We start from the raw sequence: 7,687 nt of genomic DNA, 5'->3' as shown, positions 1-7,687 counted from the left end.
TGGTCTATAATGACTCTGTTCTATAATGATTGTTCTATAATGACTGTTCTATAATGACTGTTCTATAATAACTGTTCTTTACTGACTCTGTTCTATAATGACTGTTCTATAATGACTGTTCTATACTCTATAATGACTGTTCTATAATGACTCTGTTCTATAATGATTGTTCTATAATGACTCTGTTCTATAATGACTCTGTTCTATACTGACTCTGTTCTATGATAACTGTTCTATAATGACTGTTCTATAATGACTGTTTTATAATGACTGTTCTATAATGACTCTGTTCTATAATAACTGTTCTATAATAACTGTTCTATAATGACTCTGTTCTATAATGATTGTTCTATAATGACTCTGTTCTATAATGACTCTGTTCTATACTGACTCTGTTCTATGATAACTGTTCTATAATGACTGTTCTATAATGACTGTTTTATAATGACTGTTCTATAATGACTCTGTTCTATAATAACTGTTCTATAATAACTGTTCTATAATGACTCTGTTCTATAATGACTGTTCTATAATGACTCTGTTCTATAATAACTGTTCTATAATAACTGTTCTATACTGACTCTGTTCTATGATAACTGTTCTATAATGACTGTTCTATAATGACTGTTCTATAATGACTGTTCTATACTGACTCTGTCCTATAATGACTGTTCTATAATGACTCTGTTCTATAATAACTTTTCTATAAAGGCTGTTCTATAATAACTGTTCTATAATAACTGTTCTATAATGACTGTTCTATAATGACTGTTCTATAATAACTGTTCTATAATGACTGTTCTATAATGACTGTTCTATAATGACTGTTCTATAATGATTGTTCTATGACTGTTCTATGACTGTTCTATAATAACTGTTCTATAATAACTGTTCTATAATGACTGTTCTATAATGACTGTTCTATAATGACTGTTCTATAATGACTGTTCTATAATGACTGTTCTATAATAACTGTTCTATAATGACTGTTCTATAATAACTGTTCTATAATGACTGTTCTATAATGACTGTTCTATAATGACTGTTCTATAATAACTGTTCTATAATAACTGTTCTATAATGACTGTTCTATAATGACTGTTCTATAATGACTGTTCTATAATAACTGTTCTATAATAACTGTTCTATAATAACTGTTCTATAATGACTGTTCTATAATAACTGTTCTATAATAACTGTTCTATAATGACTGTTCTATAATAACTGTTCTATAATGACTGTTCTATAATAACTGTTCTATAATGACTGTTCTATAATGACTGTTCTATAATGACTGTTCTATAATAACTGTTCTATAATAACTGTTCTATAATGACTGTTCTATAATAACTGTTCTATAATAACTGTTCTATAATGACCCTGGATCAGGTTTCTACCCTCAGGAAAAATCTTCATGTCACTTCTTCACATCATCAGATCAAAGTTAATATGGGATAAAGGTAACCTCCTGGATGGTTCGATGACCTCCTGGATGGTTCGATGACCTGGATGGTTCGATGACCTCCTGGATGGTTCGATGACCTGGATGGTTCGATGACCTCCTGGATGGTTTGATGACCTCCTGGATGGTTCGATGACCTCCTGGATGGTTCGATGACCTCCTGGATGGTTCGATGACCTCCTGGATGGTTCGATGACCTCCTGGATGGTTCGATGACCTCCTGGATGGTTCGATGACCTCCTGGATGGTTTGTTGACCTCCTGGATGGTTTGATGACCTCCTGGATGGTTCGATGACCTCCTGGATGGTTCGATGACCTCCTGGATGGTTCGATGACCTGGATGGTTCGATGACCTCCTGGATGGTTCGATGACCTCCTGGATGGTTCGATGACCTCCTGGATGGTTTGTTGACCTGGATGGTTTGTTGACCTCCTGGATGGTTCGATGACCTGGATGGTTCGATGACCTCCTGGATGGTTTGTTGACCTGGATGGTTTGTTGACCTCCTGGATGGTTTGTTGACCTGGATGGTTCGATGAGCTCCTGGATGGTTCGATGACCTGGATGGTTTGTTGACCTCCTGGATGGTTCGATGACCTCCTGGATGGTTCGATGACCTCCTGGATGGTTTGTTGACCTCCTGGATGGTTTGTTGACCTCCTGGGTGGTTCGATGACCTCCTGGATGGTTCGATGACCTGGATGATTTGTTGACCTCCTGGATGGTTCGATGACCTCCTGAGTGGTTTGTTGACCTCCTGGATGGTTCGGTGACCTCCTGGATGGTTCGATGACCTCCTGGATGGTTCGATGACCTCCTGGATGGTTCGATGACCTCCTGGATGGTTCGATGACCTCCTGGGTGGTTCGATGACCTCCTGGATGGTTCGGTGACCTCCTGGATGGTTCGGTGACCTCCTGGATGGTTTGTTGACCTCCTGGGTGGTTTGTTGACCTCCTGGATGGTTTGTTGACCTCCTGGATGGTTCGATGACCTCCTGGATGGTTCGATGACCTGGATGGTTCGATGACCTCCTGGATGGTTCGATGACCTCCTGGATGGTTTGTTGACCTCCTGGATGGTTTGTTGACCTCCTAGATGGTTCGATGACCTCCTGGATGGTTCGATGACCTGGATGGTTCGATGACCTCCTGTATGGTTCGATGACCTCCTGGATGGTTCGTTGACCTCCTGGATGGTTTGTTGACCTCCTGGATGGTTTGATGACCTCCTGGATGGTTTGATGACCTCCTGGATGGTTTGTTGACCTCCTGGATGGTTTGATGACCTCCTGGATGGTTCGATGACCTCCTGGATGGTTCGATGACCTGGATGGTTCGATGACTTCCTGGATGGTTCGATGACCTAGATGGTTTGTTGACCTGGATGGTTTGTTGACCTCCTGGATGGTTCGATGACCTCCTGGGTGGTTCGATGACCTCCTGGGTGGTTTGTTGACCTCCTGGGTGGTTCGATGACCTCCTGGATGGTTCGATGACCTCCTGGATGGTTCGATGACCTCCTGGATGGTTCGATGACCTCCTGGATGGTTTGTTGACCTCCTGGATGGTTTGTTGACCTCCTGGATGGTTTGTTGACCTCCTGGATGGTTCGATGACCTCCTGGATGGTTTGTTGACCTCCTGGATGGTTTGATGACCTCCTGGATGGTTCGATGACCTCCTGGATGGTTCGATGACCTGGATGGTTCGATGACCTCCTGGATGGTTTGTTGACCTCCTGGATGGTTTGATGACCTCCTGGATGGTTCGATGACCTGGATGGTTCGATGACCTCCTGGATGGTTCGATGACCTCCTGGATGGTTCGATGACCTCCTGGATGGTTCGATGACCTGGATGGTTCGATGACCTCCTGGATGGTTCGATGACCTCCTGGATGGTTCGATGACCTGGATGGTTCGATGACCTCCTGGATGGTTCGATGACCTCCTGGATGGTTCGATGACCTCCTGGATGGTTCGATGACCTCCTGGATGGTTCGATGACCTCCTGGATGGTTCGATGACCTCCTGGATGGTTCGATGACCTCCTGGATGGTTCGATGACCTCCTGGATGGTTCGATGACCTCCTGGATGGTTCGATGACCTCCTGGATGGTTCGATGACCTCCTGGATGGTTCGATGACCTCCTGGATGGTTTGTTGACCTCCTGGATGGTTTGATGACCTCCTGGATGGTTCGATGACCTCCTGGATGGTTCGATGACCTGGATGGTTCGATGACCTCCTGGATGGTTCGATGACCTCCTGGATGGTTCGATGACCTCCTGGATGGTTTGTTGACCTGGATGGTTTGTTGACCTCCTGGATGGTTCGATGACCTGGATGGTTCGATGACCTCCTGGATGGTTTGTTGACCTGGATGGTTTGTTGACCTCCTGGATGGTTTGTTGACCTGGATGGTTCGATGACCTCCTGGATGGTTCGATGACCTGGATGGTTTGTTGACCTCCTGGATGGTTCGATGACCTCCTGGATGGTTCGATGACCTCCTGGATGGTTTGTTGACCTCCTGGATGGTTTGTTGACCTCCTGGGTGGTTCGATGACCTCCTGGATGGTTCGATGACCTGGATGATTTGTTGACCTCCTGGATGGTTCGATGACCTCCTGAGTGGTTTGTTGACCTCCTGGATGGTTCGGTGACCTCCTGGATGGTTCGATGACCTCCTGGATGGTTCGATGACCTCCTGGATGGTTCGATGACCTCCTGGGTGGTTCGATGACCTCCTGGATGGTTCGGTGACCTCCTGGATGGTTCGATGACCTCCTGGATGGTTTGTTGACCTCCTGGGTGGTTTGTTGACCTCCTGGATGGTTTGTTGACCTCCTGGATGGTTCGATGACCTCCTGGATGGTTCGATGACCTGGATGGTTCGATGACCTCCTGGATGGTTTGTTGACCTCCTGGATGGTTTGTTGACCTCCTAGATGGTTCGATGACCTCCTGGATGGTTCGATGACCTGGATGGTTCGATGACCTCCTGTATGGTTCGATGACCTCCTGGATGGTTTGTTGACCTCCTGGATGGTTTGTTGACCTCCTGGATGGTTTGTTGACCTCCTGGATGGTTTGATGACCTCCTGGATGGTTCGATGACCTCCTGGATGGTTCGATGACCTGGATGGTTCGATGACTTCCTGGATGGTTCGATGACCTGGATGGTTTGTTGACCTGGATGGTTTGTTGACCTCCTGGATGGTTCGATGACCTCCTGGGTGGTTTGTTGACCTCCTGGGTGGTTCGATGACCTCCTGGATGGTTCGATGACCTCCTGGATGGTTCGATGACCTCCTGGATGGTTCGATGACCTCCTGGATGGTTTGTTGACCTCCTGGATGGTTTGTTGACCTCCTGGATGGTTTGTTGACCTCCTGGATGGTTCGATGACCTCCTGGATGGTTTGTTGACCTCCTGGATGGTTTGATGACCTCCTGGATGGTTCGATGACCTCCTGGATGGTTCGATGACCTGGATGGTTCGATGACCTCCTGGATGGTTTGTTGACCTCCTGGATGGTTTGATGACCTCCTGGATGGTTCGATGACCTGGATGGTTCGATGACCTCCTGGATGGTTCGATGACCTCCTGGATGGTTCGATGACCTCCTGGATGGTTTGATGACCTCCTGGATGGTTCGATGACCTCCTGGATGGTTTGTTGACCTCCTGGATGGTTTGATGACCTCCTGGATGGTTTGATGACCTCCTGGATGGTTTGTTGACCTCCTGGATGGTTTGTTGACCTCCTGGATGGTTTGTTGACCTCCTGGATGGTTTGATGACCTCCTGGATGGTTTGATGACCTCCTGGATGGTTTGATGACCTCCTGGATGGTTTGTTGACCTCCTGGATGGTTTGTTGACCTCCTGGATGGTTTGTTGACCTCCTGGATGGTTTGTTGACCTCCTGGATGAAGCAGCCTCTCCTGGACATTCACTGCAGGATCTGGATCCAGGATCTCCATCCTTCTTCAGGTCGCTGGTGTCTAATTCATGATTTCCTTTGATATTGATATTTGTTCATATTTCAGAATATATAGAATCAGCTGGAAGGAAAGTTACATCAAGGAGTATAATAAATAAATAAATAATTTCCATTTAAGATGAATAATCAATTCCTGTAATTAAAGAACATTTTTCAGTTTTATCATTAATGTCAATTAAAAAACTGTCCAATGATGTCATTTGTCAATATAATCTTATTTAATGAATTTATCAAACCTTATCAATTAAATTTCAGTGCTTTATGTTTTAACTATTTCTGATTGATTTTAAATGTGAAATTGTTTTTAATGTCAGGAAAGACTTATAAAAGTTACACGTTGGTTAATTTTAAATGCAATTTTTATTTTTGCAAATAGGAAAATAGCATATTTGATATTTAAAAAACAAAATGTGTGTATCTGTGTGTGAATCCATCTGTTAATGTATAAAACCGACAGAGACACAGGCGTGATAACGAGGATGATGACGGTCAGGTGTGGATGAAGGGCGGCTCCAGGTCGTCTGCATCACAGCCAGAGAGGAGCTGCTAATGCTGGGATGGATGCTGCTACATGAACCGCTGCTCATCCAGAAGCACCAATGGGAGGACAGCTAGCAGCAGGTGTGTGCTAGTTCTTCAGGTAAGCCAGGTATTCCACCTTTATCCTAGTCAAGCTCTGATTGGCTGACGAGCACCAAGGTGTTCAGATGGAAAAACAAACACGCTGCTCTTCCTTTTCTTTTTTTTTTTGTTTGGCTTTGTATTTCATGGATCTGGTAGATTTTCACAGAAGTGCTGATGACGACGTTTCTTCCTTCAAACAGAAGTGCACTTAAAACCAGCAGCTTAGCTTATTGGTTTGGGACTGGGCAGAACGGGGCTGCTAATCCCAGACTATGAACCGTCCAGCCCTTCACACACCCATCACGCTACAATCAAGCTCACACAATAGACCAAACACGACTAAATAGCTTAATGCACTGATTGAAAATCCTCTTAGAATTAAAAAACAAACAATATCAAGGCAACAAGCTGTACATCTTATCTTTGTCTTCCTTCCACATTAAACTGATCAGGTTTGGGCCAGTATACGGATAAAATCCAATATTAATATTTCATGGTTTTATCAGAAAAACAAGGACTTTTCAGCCACCTTAGCAGCATCGTGCAGCAACAGGTGGGGGCAGGGCGGATTTCGACCGGCCTATGCCTGACGTACAAAAAATCTGGCAAAAACGGTAAAACACGTCGACATACGGCGAGTACATCTAGAAGCTAGCCAAGGACTAGCCAAGGACCAGCCAAGGACTAGCCAAGGACCAGCCAAGGACTAGCCAAGGACCAGCCAAGGACTAGCCAAGGACCAGCCAAGGACTAGCCAATGACTAGCCAATGACTAGCCCAGGACCAGCCAAGGACTAGCCCAGGACCAGCCAAGGACTAGCCAATGACTAGCCAAGGACCAGCCAAGGACTAGCCAAGGACTAGCCAAGGACTAGCCAAGGGCCAGCCAAGGACTAGCCAAGGACTAGCCAAGGGCCAGCCAAGGACCAGCCAAGGACTAGCCAATGACCAGCCAAGGACCAGCCAAGGACCAGCCAAGGACCAGCCAATGACCAGCCAAGGGCTAGCCAATGACCAGCCAAGGACTAGCCAAGGGCCAGCCAATGACCAGCCAAGGACTAGCCAAGGACTAGCCAAGGACTAGCCAAGGGCCAGCCAAGGACTAGCCAAGGACTAGCCAAGGGCCAGCCAATGACCAGCCAAGGACTAGCCAAGGACTAGCCAAGGACTAGCCAAGGGCCAGCCAATGACCAGCCAAGGACTAGCCAAGGACTAGCCAAGGACTAGCCAAGGGCCAGCCAAGGACTAGCCAATGACCAGCCAAGGACCAGCCAAGGGCCAGCCAAGGACTAGCCAATGACCAGCCAAGGACCAGCCAATGACTAGCCAAGGACTAGCCAAGGACTAGCCAAGGACTAGCCAAGGACTAGCCAAGGACTAGCCAAGGACTAGCCAAGGGCCAGCCAATGACCAGCCAAGGACTAGCCAAGGACTAGCCAAGGACTAGCCAAGGGCCAGCCAAGGACTAGCCAATGACCAGCCAAGGACTAGCCAATGACCAGCCAAGGACCAGCCAAGGGCCAGCCAAGGACTAGCCAATGACCAGCCAAGGACCAGCCAAGGACCAGCCAATGACTAGCCAAGGACTAGCCA

The sequence above is a fragment of the Cyprinodon tularosa genome, unplaced genomic scaffold (assembly GCF_016077235.1).
Source record: "Cyprinodon tularosa strain WSP-4 unplaced genomic scaffold, ASM1607723v1 ctg1411, whole genome shotgun sequence".
Lineage (NCBI taxonomy): Eukaryota > Metazoa > Chordata > Actinopteri > Cyprinodontiformes > Cyprinodontidae > Cyprinodon > Cyprinodon tularosa.
Note: the sequence above shows the minus strand (reverse complement) of the source record.